We start from the raw sequence: 14166 nt of genomic DNA on the forward strand, positions 1-14166 counted from the left end.
AAACAACCCGTTTTTTTTTGTTTTTTTGTTTTTTGTTTTTTTTTTGATAGGGTTTTTACGACATTTGTAGCTTTTCTCTGGATACTTTATGTCTTTTACCCTGCTCCACTCTATTTTTTTTTTATTTCTTTATTTTACATATATGATGAGTACATTGTAGCTGTCTTTATACATATCAGAAGAGGACCTTGGATCCCATTACAGATGGTTGTGAGCCACCATGTGGTTTCTAGGAATTGAACTCAAGACCTCTGAAAGAGCAGTCAGTGCTCTTAACTGCTGAGCCATCTCTCCAACACCCCTTCTCCACTCTTGTTCTACTCTTTCAACTCCCTCATATTAGATAAGAAAGAAAAAAGGATAGAGAGGGAAGAAAAGAGATCCCTGAATAAAGTTAGGGGTCAGAAAGGGGGTGACATTATCATTAGACTACTTCCTGCTAATCAGGGGCATCGAATTCCTTGGGGCAAGTTTGATCTTCGATGTCAGGATATCTAATTTCTTCTTGTTGTTGTTGTAGTTTCTTCTTTGTACACAACTACTTAACAAACTACAACCATTAACAACCAACAACATCCCCACAACATCCCCTCCAACATCCCACCTATTGGCCCTAGCATTTATATACCCCCTTAGAAGTCCCCAGAATTCCAAACATTACACTATCTCAGAAACTATTTGCTACCGGCAAGACCACACCCTGCTAAAGCACAACACACATCATAGTCAGCTGCTATGGACACCTGGAAGCAGCCCCAATATCCACACCTGGGATTAAGACAAAAACATTCTTATAATATTTCTGTGTGTTTTGTTTTAAAGAAACCAAAATTCCAAATTGTCATTACAGATGTAGCCCAGGATGGCCTTCTATTAATCCTTCTGCTTCACACTTCCAAGTGCTGGAGTTACAGGAGTGGATTACCACACCCAGATAACAATGTTTGTAACTATTTTGTTATGGCTTATTTTTACACATGAGCATGTACCTGTGCGTAGGTGTGTGCGTGTGAGTGCAGGCTCCCTCAGAGGCCAGAAGTGGGTGTAAGACTCCTTGGAAGTGGAGTTACAGACAATTGTGTGTCACCTGACTGACCTGGGTACTGGGAACCAAATTGCAGGAGCAGTACATGCTCTAACCACTGAGCCATCTCTCCAGACCTCAAAATACTTTTAAATAGAAGAGGGATCCATGATAGCCAGTGTTGCCCAGGCCCCATGAGTGAGGCAGGATATCCATGTCCTCTGCCAAGGACAGCTGCTTATTCAGGGGTCTCCAACTTGGCATCTAGGCCTTCCTTCCCACATAGGTCCAAGAGCCTTGAGAGAGCAGTTGCTGCACTTGCCCCCATGCTGGAGTGTTCAATCAAATCAGGCTATACCAGTCTTCAAATGTCACCCACCGCTCGATTCATCCAAAGACGAGCAGGGCGGGAGTTTCCTCCCAAACCATACGTTCCCTTCTGCCTAGGCTGAGAAAGAGGGTGTGGCCTCAGACCTGATGTAGACATGGGCAGACCCAAAGCGGCTGGCCTCCCGACTCTTCTGTCGGACACCAGGCTGGCTGAGGATCAGAGCCCAGGCTAGGTGTGCACTATGCTTTCAACATTACCTCCCAGCTCTCTGACCCATAACTGGATCAGAGCAGGGTGCCCAGTGCTAGGAGGGCTGACTCCAGCCAACACCAGTTAGAGGAGGAGGCTCCTCTGGCAGGGAGCCTAGCAGAAAGAATGTAGCAGTTCCTGGCAGACACTTTCTGGGCGAAGTGCTGCCATAGGCAGTAAACCCCAGAGAGGTGCTGGTGTGACATTCAGGGAGCCACAGGCCTGGGATCACTGAGAGAGGGATTGGAGGCCAAGGAGGTTTGAAGACTCAGAAAAGGCCAGAGCTGTTGTTGAGTAGCTGTCAGGCCTTTCCTGAGGGCTAGCAGCTCTGCAAGGGAGTAGTCATCTCTCATCATCTAGATAAAGAGTCTAAGGAGGACAGAGGCTGCCCCAGATCACCAAAACAGGAAGTGACCATGTATGTGTGGGGTGGGGGTGGGGACTAAAGCCAGATCAGATTGCATGAGCCCTGCTCTAGGCTTATGCCCACCTAAGCAGTGAGCAATGCCGTCCCTATGCCCACCTATGCAGCGAGCAATGCCGTCCCTATGCCCACCTAAGCAGTGAGCAATGCCGTCCCTATGCCCACCTATGCAGCGAGCAATGCCGTCCCTATGCCCACCTAAGCAATGAGCAATGCCATTCCTATTCCCACCTATGCAGCGAGCAATGCCACTCCTATTCCCACCTATGCACTATGTGCAATGCTCTGCTAACGATCTTCTTCTTGGAAGTCTTCACCAGCAGGGAGCAGGATCTAGCTAATGACCCAATGAAAACCAATGGAAGTCTAAAGTTGGGGGGATGGGGCCTTCTCTCTCCACCTGACCCCGGGGCTTGTCTGAGCCCTGGTAAGCAGGGCTATCCTGACTTGTAGGTTACCCCTTACTTTATATGGAACCAGACTGTTTTATACTGTGTATGGGGTGGGCAAAATGTTTTTTTTTAAAGGTTTCACTAGGGACCGTGATGACGAGGATCTGGCATATATTAAAAACAAAGTCCCTGGAGGTGGTAACCATAGACTTGGCTCACAGGGAAGTGGGCAGGGTTCCATGTTTGATGTCCCCATGATGCCATAGGGACAGGGAAAACAGTTCAAGCATCCACTTGGAGGATGAGAGGGTAGCTTTCAAACTGCTGCTCCTGGAGGAGACAAGACAACACAGCCAGCTCCTCACAGATCCCAGACAGAGCTATAGAGACCCAAGATGGACAGAAACTTTACAGCAGAGCCCTTGGGGTAATATACATCTGTTGCAACTGCTATTTGGGAGTCACCTTTGGGTCCTATCTTGAATCAATATCAGTTGTTCTCCTAATCTGCCAGCCCTGCTTTCATCAGTAGTGAATGTCCAGTGTGGTCACCCACCTTACCCTGCCACACCTGGCTTTGGGTGACTTCAGGTTTCTGCACTTTGAGTGCCTTTCAAGGATCCACTGAAGAGATTCAGGGAAGGGACCACAAGCTGAGAATAATCGTGAGTGGAGAGGGTTGTGCAGCTCCTGGGAAGGGAACTGGAGTAGGTTAGATTAAGTTACTTACACAAGCAAGTTCTGGGATACAGGAAGGAGGCTGGGAAACATAGAATAGTGAGTGACAGACATCCAGCTCAGGTGCTGGTGACATAGCGTGGAGTAACGGTTCAGTTTCCTCACAAGAAGGCTCAGGCCATGCTTCTCGGAGCTCATGTCTAGTGCCCTAAGGCTTGGCAGGAATCTTGGAATCTGTGGCCTTGAACTAATCTTTAGGTCTCAGCCTTTGTATCCATTGCTGATGGGAGAAGAAATTCTTTCCCTTTGGCCAGCCTCTTCAGGCACAGCGAAAGAGAACAGCCTGTTCTTACTAAGGGAGCGGTTGGAGTGGTTTTTAACAAGAATCCCTCAGGTTTGAAGGGCCAGGCTCTAGGCCGAGCACCTCAAATTCAAGATGTGTATCCGCTGGTCTGAGGAGTCCTCTTTGCTTTCCATCACAGAGGTGAGGAATGAGATGACCACACAAACCCAATTACTCACCCAAGGATAGCAGCAAGAAAAGACGGGGTCTGTTTAGACCTGAGGCAAATTTGGCTGCAGTTGATTGTCAGGACCCCACCCCACTCAAGTGGTATTTCCCAAGATTTCTTAAGGAAGGGCCTACTTACTTCAAAATCAGACTGTAAGACAGAGGCAATCTTCCCGGATTCTACAGAGCTTAGAAATGTTCCCATTTTTGCCACTATCGAGGCCCCGTGTGACCTGTGGAGGCCCTGTTCGTTCCATGTGAGCTTCCTTGAAACTCACCTTGGGTCCATCACCCCACCCCTCTAGGAGGAATGGCGGGCCTCCTCAGCTCCCTGACTGAAAATTTCTGGGAACAGAAGATAGCTTCAATTGTCTTGTTGGCCAGGAAGATTTTCCTTAGCCTTTACTCTCTGGAGTTTGCCTAAATATCAAATTATATCATTTACTATGCGCCAGCTTCACTCCTAGTCTGCACACCATAGTAAATATGACTTCATTTTGGGGAAAGGTGAGCTTGCTTCTTCCAAATAGATGCTGGTTATCCTGCCCCAGAGAATGAGATGCCCACTCCACGAAGCCTCTGAACTACCCTTCTGCCTCTGCCCATGGTATTCCCAAGAGAAGTCCGGCTACCCTCTGCTTAAACATGTTCAGCAACAAGGAGCTCCTGTCCCTGCCCAAGGCATGTGTGGCCCTCTTACTGCTCAGCCTCCACTAGGCTCCAGGCCTGCTCTGTTTCTCTCTACATTGCCCTGAGAGTCAGGGAAGGTGGCACCCCAGCTTCCTATCTGATTTCCCAGACAACACTAGGAGAAAGTTTCACCTGCTTTTGACTCAGTTGCTACCTCCAGACTCAAGCTGTGGCCCTCTGGTGGCTTTGTACAGCTCCATAGGGCCATGGTGCAGAAGGCCCCAGAAAGCTGCGAAGGACACAGAGGTTCTGTTACCCCACTTGTGTGACCCAGGCAGAAGAAGTGGGACTACATCTTCCTACCATTCCCACACAACAGGCCGCAGAGAACCCCAAGGGAGAGATAACAGGGCTGTTGTTTAAAAGAATACAATGCTGAAGCTCATTCAGTAGCTAATGTCAACACTCCTGCTGAATGAGAGGTTGAGGAGCAGGCTAGCCAGCTCAGGACAGTCAATATTGACTTGGGCTTTGTCTGGCCCAGTTCCAGACCACTCTAACAGTGCTTGGTCCAGCAGCCGCTCACACTAGTCCAGCTCTCCGACCTCTGTGTGCTGTGCCTAGAGTCTTGGTCTTGTACCATCCTGCTTCTGGTGCAAGATGCAAGATGCAAGATGCAAGATGCAAGATGCAAGATGCAAGATGCAAGATGCAAGATGCAAGATGCAAGATGCAAGATGCAAGATGCAAGATGCAAGATGCAAGATGCAAGATGCAAGACAGCCCTGGGCTGTCCTGGGCATGAGGCTCTAAGTTGGGCACTGCCTCTAAGAAGGATGAAGAATGGCATTCCTTCAGGGCACTGCAGGCCCTTCTTACCGTCAGATGTCAGTGATTTCATGTAGAAACCCTGGTCCTCAGTCCCTTCCCCAGCCACAAGACTGCTTTATATGTCTATGGCCCTTAGTTGTCCAGAGCCCTCTTGTGGTCCTCCCTGCTTTATGCTCAAAACCTACTGTGAGGTAGGTGGAACCTGCTTTGCCAGAGTCTCCCTTGACTGCCCTGGAGCTCACTATGTGGACCAGGCTGGCCTTGAACTCACAGAGCTCTTCCTGCCTCTGCTCCTCAGTTATAACACCATCCTGGGTGTTTTTGATTCTTGAATCGATGGTTTGTGCAGGCATTCTGGGCTCCGTGTTACAGATGGAGAAACCGAGGTTCTGAGAAAAGCTGTTCTCCTTGATTATACATGGAGAGGTTGGGATACAAAGTCCTTCTGACTTCAAGCTCCGACCAGGAGGAGTACCAGAGATGTCAAACAGCCTGCCATGTCACACAGCTACTTAAGAGCAGAGATGGACACAGAAGCCACAAGCCAAAGACTCCTGGTGTCCCAAAAGTACCCAAGGTAACAATATGCTCAGCTCAGGCATGAACATGTGAGAACACATGTGAATACATACAGATGTTGCTGCTGTTTCTGTCTGTAAAGCTGGATCTCCTTCTAGATGTGGCCCCTTCCCCTGTGCTAGAGGTGGTGAGTTAGGACCTCCTATTATTTACCTTACTAAAGTCTCTCTCTCTCTCTCTCTCTCTCTCTCTTCTCTCTGCCTTCACTTTATATCTATCATTTGGCTCTAATGCCCTCCAAAATATCTTGCGGAGTGGACCACATTGTCTCAAAGGTCCCCATTCAAGGTAGCGTAAGCCCTTCTAGCTGAGGGCTGGTGAGGTACCATCTTGGGCTGTTGAACATTTACTACTCCGGGTTTACATTTCAGCTGTCCTATGTGGACAGCTTAATCCTCACCACTTGACACTGGACCCCACTTTACAGACGTTAAAACTTTTAGGGAGAAAAACAACTGCCTAAGTAATCAACAGCAACGTGGGGGTCCGAAGCCACCACCATTTGGTTCCAAATGTGTTCCCAGGCCCACTGGACCAGGGACCACTCCCCACCTTAACACAGAAAAATGCCAAAATAACTTAAAAAGCATTAGAATATGGCAAAAAAAAATGCAGAGAATCTGGCTTACATCCCCAGAACTCTTATGCCTTAGCCCCTGGTGATACCGGCAGCACACCCCCACACGGAGAGCTACTCTCTGAGCGTGGAATGAATGAGCTGGACACTGTTAGCAGGGCTTCCTGCACTGGTGAGCACAAACTTGGGTTTGCCACCGTCTTTCTTGTCTGGAAGCCTCTTGCATGCATTCTGTGGACCTGAGCTTTGGGACACTGCCTTGTTCAGCGGGTTATCAAACCTGATGACATCAGAGACTGGGCGGGGCATTTGACTCCCTGCTGGCCTACCATGTGTTGGAAGAGGTTGCGAATGACTTATCTGACACAGGCAATGGATTGAGAAATGGCACCTCCACCGGGCCACTGCCACTGTCTAACAGTACCTGGAGGAATCCAGCTCAGGAGAGCCCCCTGCCCTCCCACTGCCCCTCCCAACCTACCGCCTAGGAAGGTCTGGAGCAGGAGGCCCCTCACTCACCTCCTGTGGCCTTCTCTCCGCTCCTTTCTCCCTTCTGCGGTCAGCTCTCTAGAGCATGGAGGTGGCGGGAGATCCCGGGACCTTCCAGGGCCAGTCCTCTGCCGGCCTAGGGAGAAGCACAGTGTGATCAATGTAATGAAGTGTCCCCGCGGATTCTGCGACTGGCTGGAGTCCAGGACGTTGGGAACCGCACCCCGCCCGCCTAGCGACAGAGCGAACTCCGGTGCCTGCTGAGCCGCAGAGAGTGGGACTGGAGAGGGTGGGGGAGGGGGCGCAGCACCACTTCGGAGGTCGCCCTTGTCCCCGCGCGATCGGTCCCGTGCGGCGCTCACGCCGAGGTGGGTCGCCGAGCCCGTGTGCAGGAGCCCATAGGCTCCTAGGACCTGCGGCGAGCCATTCCCGAACTTCGGGGACTGAGAGCCCGGGGCAGGGGCCGTGAGCGCGCGGCAAGCCTGGGTCCTAGAGAGCCGTAATCCCCATCCGGGTTCCAGGGATCCCCGATCCTCCGCGGGGCCCCAGGCACCCACCTGCCAAGCGGGAAGCCACGGAGAGCCCCGAGAGGCCGCGGTAGCCGGGCCCGCCCTCCGCGGGAGGGACCTCGGCGCGGGCACGGCAAGGAGGGGCGGCAGCACGTCGGTGCGACGCCCGCTTCACCTGGCGCGGAGTTGGACCGCAGGGTGTGGCTTCAGGTGGGACGCCGAGAGCGCGGGAGCTCCGGAGAGATAGCGAGGGGCGCTCCGGGCTCGACCAAGGGGCAGCTGCATGCCCACCGCCTTCCCTCCAGCAGCTCGGCTCCAGCCCCGCCGACCACCGCCTGCCAGCCGCGACCTCCCCGAGGCGCCAAGCCAGGACCTGGATTATCTACTAAGCGGCAGTTGTGCAATCAGCTCGTTAAGTAGCTCGCAAATGCCTGTTTTGGAGCCCGGAGCCCACTCCCCAAGATGTGCCCACTCGCACATCTCTCAGGGCCCGATCCGAGCCCTGAAATCCTGCATCTTGGCTTGCTTGCCAGTCTGGACAAGTTCCCCAGCTCTGCGACTGTCCTGGGTTGGCCTCTTTGTGCAGGCAGGAGAGCAGGATATAAAGGGATTCTGATTTCTTTGTCATCCTGGCTTAGTCTTGAGAACTTTATGTGGCTTCAAGATTACAGGAAAGGGACTGTAAGCAGCCTGGCACACGGGAACAGAGTAAGTTCCTGCAGGAGCCCTCTACCTGGCTTGGGGGAAGCAGTGACCACCTGTCTGTCTCCTCCCCCAAACAAGGAATAGAAAAGACCTTCTCTGTCCTTCCTTGAGAGAACTGTATTTGCTGAGTGCTAAGGGGATTCTGGCTTAGAAATATGTACATTTGGCACTCAAAGGGCTGCTTCCTGTGGGGGGCTAGGTGACTGGTATCACAGACAGGGAATACTGGACAGAGGACAGTACTGCTTTTTTGGTCACCACTGCTGGTATCTCAGGCTTTGTCTTTTAAGTGACATCATGTTTGCTGTCTATTTTTGCTCATGGATTCTTTAGCCCTATGGGTGACATTTCTGATTAAGTCATCTTCATTGTGGGTTAGGTAGCTAACCTAGAGCTTATGACAGGGCTCTACTAACCAGCATGGAGGTGATTCATGGGTTCTTGACAGACCCACAAAGGCCTATGCCCTGTCTGATTGCCTCTCAGACCTCCATGCCCTCCGCTCTACTGGAGAAGGCATGGTGGCAGGCTTATGTGCAGTGGAAGGGTCGTACAGAGGCTTCGGCAGCTGATTACAGGTTCTCCTGATCATCCGCCCAACACAGATATGCACATTTTGTGGCTCTCTGCTTTGCCCCGTCTCCTCTGTGCTTTTCCTAAGTGGATTCTCTTTCCTTTGGGCATCCTAAGCAAAACCCTGACTTCTGTAGGCAGCCAGGAAGCTGCCAGAGGCCCTTGCAGTGATACAAATGGTTTCCCCACAGATCTCTGGGGCCTAGGTACTTGTCTGATGTTGCCTGTAGGAAGAAGGTTGTGTTGTGTGGAACAAAGGACAAGATTGGTTGTTGTGAGTTTGAAATGAACTACAAATCAAAGCTGGAAAGAAATGCAGCATTGAAGCTAGAATCAACACCCTAAATTGTCTTTTTAACTGATCCACAAGTATACATGAGCTACTATCTTTTAATAAAATACCTTTATATGCCAAAACCATGGCTCTAAGCATTAATTTTGAATTGTTGAATTTCAATAAAATATGAATATTAGAATATTATCAGAAGTCAATTGGCATCTAATTTGGTTTGAATCAAGGATTACATATCCCAGAGTAGACATCAGTCAAGTCTCCATCCTTTCCTTACAAAGAATAGGTTTAGAAAACCCTAGGTTCCCCCTCCACCCTTGGAAGCTGGACTGGGGACTGGGGCCTCAAGAAAGGCAGGGGTTCTCAAGCAAGATGGGCCAAGGAGGTAATGACTCCTCCATTGATGAAGTTAACCAAACCTGCTCTCAGCAAGATTTGCTAGAGAAAAGTTCCCATGATCAGTACAGGACTACACTGGGGGCATCCCTGGCGTAGGGTCTAACACACACCAAGCCACACTTCTACATGTCCCACTGCTTCTACACAAGTTCAGCTGCACTAGGTGGGATGGTGCCCAGCGGGTTGGTATGGCTGGGATCTGCAGGGTCGATTGAGTGGCTAATTCCCCTGTGTCTCCTTGTCCCTCTTCTCTGTGTTTCTCTGATCCATGCCTAGCTCAAGCCTGCCTCAGAGGAGAGAGCAGGACGACAGTGTGGAAAGTCCTAGTAACAGACTAAAGAGTGTTGCCTCCTGTGGGCATGCACTCTAGGCCTCTTCCCCCTATTGTGGTGTCAAGGATATGGGACAGCAGGCATGCACTCCCCTGAGGAGACATGGTCTCTGGCATAGGTCTGTTACTCAGGGAATTCACACAGAAGCTTTGGAAAAAGTACAGGAAACACCAGAAGGGGCTCTTGGAATATTGGCCAGCCAGCCAGAGCAATCTTTAAGGGCCTCAGGGTGGCACATGGGGTGGAGTGAGCACTTCCCAGTTCTCTGACAGTCAGTGGCTGTCGGGCCTGTTGTAACATCTGACTGGCACAGCTAGGGCCGTGAGCCCAGGTTAGGGCCAAAGAGGAAAGATATGGATCAACTTGTGGTTTAGAAATACAAACACATTATCCTTCCCAGCACCTTTCTGCTCAGGACTTGAAACGTTTCCTAGGAACCAGGAGCTTGCTAACAAGCTCCCCGTGAGTTTCCTGTCTCTGGATGCCTCCGCTCTGAACAGTAGTAATCAGACCTGCCAATTACTGAATGCTTCCTGTGGGCGGAGCCCTGAGCGTAGCTCCTAGCATACACGGTCTTATTTGGTCTGCGTGGTAACCCTGCGTGGAAGTGCCATATTATTATTCTTACTTTACAGGTGATGAAAACTGAGGCGCACCGTGGCTAAGAAAGGACTCATACTTCCTAGTAAAGCAAACGCATGGATCCTTCCCCACCCCACCCCACCCCCACACTTACCTATTCATATGCTGAGATCTAATCTGCAGGGTGAGGTGATAACTAAGAGGCAGGGTTTTACAAGTATTTAGCACCTAAGGCCCTGTAACTACCCTAGTGGTTAACCCCGGCCAGCATTTAGGAGGCAGAGGCAGGTGGATCTATCTCTGTGAGTCTGAGACCAGCCTAGTCTGCATAGCAAGTTCTAAGACCGCCAGGGCTACAAAGAGAAACCCTGTCTCCAAAAACAAACAAACAAACAAACAAACACTACCAAAGTAACCTCTGGTCAGCAGGAGAACATTCTCAAAGAAAGACCTGCTCCCTCCCTTCCAGCTATCAATCTATGAGGTAGTGGACCACAAGGAATTATGATTTTCTGCTTGAGTTCCTCTCTAAGGAAAGGATAAGCGGAAGCCCTGGTGCAAGCCAGAACTTGCCTCCCAGGGAGGGACTTGGTACAGATCTGACAACGCATCCACCCACCTAGCAGGATGTTGCTGAGACAGAGATGGGCTTCTAAAGTGCAGAGCCACGCGCTGACAATGAGGACTGGAGAGTTATACTCTTACTGTCCTCTATTTAAAACCAAACCTGTCGGTACTCCTAAAGATGGACTTGGGGGGGGCGTCTCTGGTTCCTCTTCTGTTCCTCTTCCCTGTGCAGCCATATTGTATACATCTTTTTCCCCCTACCCCAATCCCCACTACTCCTTTCTTTAATTGGCCCTATATCAGTGAGGTGACTGAGCCTAGCTTGTTGCTACCCTAAAAAACCCATAACATATCATGAGTGGGATTAGTGCCCTACACAAGAGGCCCCAGAGTAGGCTCCAGGCTCTGGCCACCTGATGTTATTATGAAAAGACACTTATAAACCAGGAAATGGGCCTTCACTGAACATCAAATCCTCCAGCATCTTAACCTTGGACTTCTGAGCTCTCAGAATCAGGAGAAACAGTGTTGTATATAAGGTGTGTGGCCAGTGGGAGTCTGTGCAGGTGTAAGTGGCCTAAGCTGGTTACTGAGTGAAGAAGCCACAGGTATGTGACTCAGGTATATGATTTATGAATATCTCTTAACTCTAGTGCTCAGAAGTTCCTGAGGCCAAGGACAGTCTGAACAGGTGGCAGTGGGAAGAGGCCACTTATGCCACTACTCAGGAAGGGTGAGTCTGATACAGTGGCTCTCTCCACCCCGAATCTGAAGAGGGCAGGGGGGGGCCTCCATATGTGCAAGACAAAGGTGGTCACTGAATCCACTGCTAGGAGCCAAGTACTAGGTTTCATTAGTCATGAGTCAATACCGTGCCTGCAGACCCTGCTTCACGCTCTCTCTCCATCACAGACCCAAAGGGACTTGATGAATCCCACATTCAGAGACTACTGGGGAGGCAGGCACACTGCCTCTGCACATTGTAGGGAGGAGGAGGGGTCCGATGGAGACTGGGCTCTAGGAGGGGCAGAGAACCGCCTGTCTCTTTCTGCTCTGGGATTGGTCTAGCTACTTCCCTTTCCATGACAGCCCATGCATGCATGCGCTGATGGGACAAGCGCACAGTGCCTGGCTCTAAGGGCTGGGGAGCATGAGTTGAAAGCTAACTTTGTCAGACCCTTTGGTCCTCCTGCAGGAGGAGGCAGGCAGAGCCTAACCAATTCCCTTGCCACATCTGGGTGTTCCCATGACCTCAGCTTTGGTTTCTTGATGGGGATAGTGGGGGAAACTTTGCTCCCTTCCCTTGGGAGGGTGAAGTGATAAGGTCTAAGCATTGGGATGCAGAGGTCCTTGGGACCAGCACCTCCAAACAGAGTGAACACAACGGATGAAAGAGTAAGAAGACCACACACACACACACACACACTCACAGTGTACACACACCTTCCATAAAGACCAGTCAAGCCCATTGTGGTACAACACAGAGCAGAATCCCAGATTCTTCCAGAAGGGCAACTGCCTTCTACTCAACCGATTCGACAGGTGGACTACTCCATGGCCTAGAAAAGAACCTGCTCTGCCTAGCATCCAGTCATTGTTGGGGAAAAGTCCAAGGGTGCCCACTTGATGGGACCTTCCATCCATTTGCTGATAGGACAAGAACTCAGGCATTCTGGCCTCACACATAACAGTCTCTCTCTCTCTCCTTTTCCTCAAATTCTAACCTTTTCTAGACTGCTCTCCAAACAAAAACTGACAGTGGGAGTTCATTTCAATTAGCCAGACCTTCCCAAGGGACCTGGTAACCTGAGATAAGCCATTCAGGAACATTGGCCTCTCTGCAGACCATGGCACCCTTCCCAGGGACATGGACTATGAGCTAAGCCTTCCTAGGAAGGCCTGGGGAGCCAAGCTATCTCTACAGTAAGGACACTTGCTTTAGAGACATGATGAATTCATTTAATATCTTCTTGCTACAGTTGCTTTGCAGGTTCTACTATTAATGGCCTCCAGATGCCTTTTGCTGGCCCTTCAGCTCACTAGCTGCCATTGCTACTGGCTGAACTAACAGCTGGAAGGCCCCTTGGATAGAACCCCTTTCTCTCTGTTGGACCTGCAGTTGCTGCCTCGGGTCTGAGGCTTCGGGAGGGCTATATGAATGTAGCCCTTGGGTCTGACTTTCAGGGATCCACAGATGGTGATGGTATGGGGGGGGCTCCTATGCCTGGACAGATGAGGACCAAAGTTTCTGAGGGTGCATGAGGCTGCCCTCCCCAAGGGCCACCCCAATTCTCTGAATAGGAAGCTATACTTAGGTGTAGTTGCCTGACAGTCAAAGGGTCTGGGCTGTGTGGCCACTGGGGAGCTCTGGCCACTAGGTTGCTATCTGAAGGCATGGCTTGTTTAACTGACATTTGGCTGGTCTGTGCTTGATTGACTGTTCGCCCTGGGTATTTCCTTTCCTGGCACTTTGGCACATACTAGGCAAAACTCCTGTTTGTTTACTGGAACATTCCTGTGAACACTGAGAAGGTGGGTCCTGATCACACCATTGCCACACCCATACCTGCGCCCCTGCTTAGCTGGTGGATAGTGGAAGTATCCCCCATATTGCTCTTACATGCTTTGTAGAGTCCTGAATATCTACTTTTTCTGCCCCATTTGCTGTGAATCCGGCTCCATCCTTCCTGTGGGCTAACACTCAGTCCTCCTTTCTGGACATTGGGCACACCCTCTTCTTCCAGCAAGTTCTACCCTAAAATCTTCTTGCCTGTCTCAGATCTGCTGACGTGGGACCATGCTCCTCCTCCTGGGAACTGACCTCCGATGGTGATGGGTGCCAGTTACATTCCTTCCTCTGGGCTAAAAGGACGGCTCCATGGGCAAAGTACTTGCCGTGCCAGCATGAGAACCCAAATTCAAGCCCTCTCCCCTGCCAAAACCCACATAAAAGGCCAGCTATGGCCCAGCACAGAATGTGTCTCTAGCTCTTGGGGCAACCAAGAGACAGGACTTACTGGCCAGGTCGTCTAGCAGACATAATGAGCTCCAGGTTCAGTGAGATACCCTATCTCATAGGGGGATGCTGGAGAGATGACTCAACGCTTGAGTTCTTTCAGCACGTCTAGAGGACACAAAGTTCAGTTCCCAGCACCCATCATATCAGGTGGCTCGAGACTGCCTGTAAGTACAGCTCCAGAGGGCTCACCACCCTCTTCTGGCCTGTACACACCCGTTGGCGTCCACAGACACAGACACACACATAGGAAACTAAATCTCTCGCTATATCTCTCTGTCTCTCTGTCTCTTTCTCACTCTGTCTCTCTCTCAAAAAAAAAAAAAAAGTAAGATAGAGAAGTAATTGAGGAGGACAATGATGTCAGCCTCTGGGCTCCTCATGGGTCCGCTGAGCACATCAACATGTAACACAGAGACCATACATGAGAATCTCTCTCATTCTCTCTCTCTCTCTCTCTCTCTCTCTCTCTCTCT

General features: G+C 50.5%; 1 protein-coding gene across 5 annotated transcripts in view; it reads right to left on the reverse strand.

Moving 5' to 3' along the window:
• Pak6 (p21 (RAC1) activated kinase 6) overlaps positions 1-14166 on the reverse strand; it is a 34636-nt gene that overhangs the window by 13798 nt on the left and 6672 nt on the right. For 4 of the 5 annotated variants that reach the window (XM_085834566.1, XM_085834567.1, XM_021154605.3 and 1 more), the window contains one exon: positions 6746-6851. The gene's annotated coding sequence lies outside the window, so the exon portion shown is untranslated. Of the gene's footprint in view, positions 1-6745; positions 6852-7272; positions 7942-14166 lie in introns of those variants that run through there. The other variant, XM_029474696.2, reaches the window with a different exon arrangement.

Source organism: Mus caroli, unplaced genomic scaffold (assembly GCF_978045245.1).
Source record: "Mus caroli unplaced genomic scaffold, Mus_caroli_1 scaffold_2, whole genome shotgun sequence".
Lineage (NCBI taxonomy): Eukaryota > Metazoa > Chordata > Mammalia > Rodentia > Muridae > Mus > Mus caroli.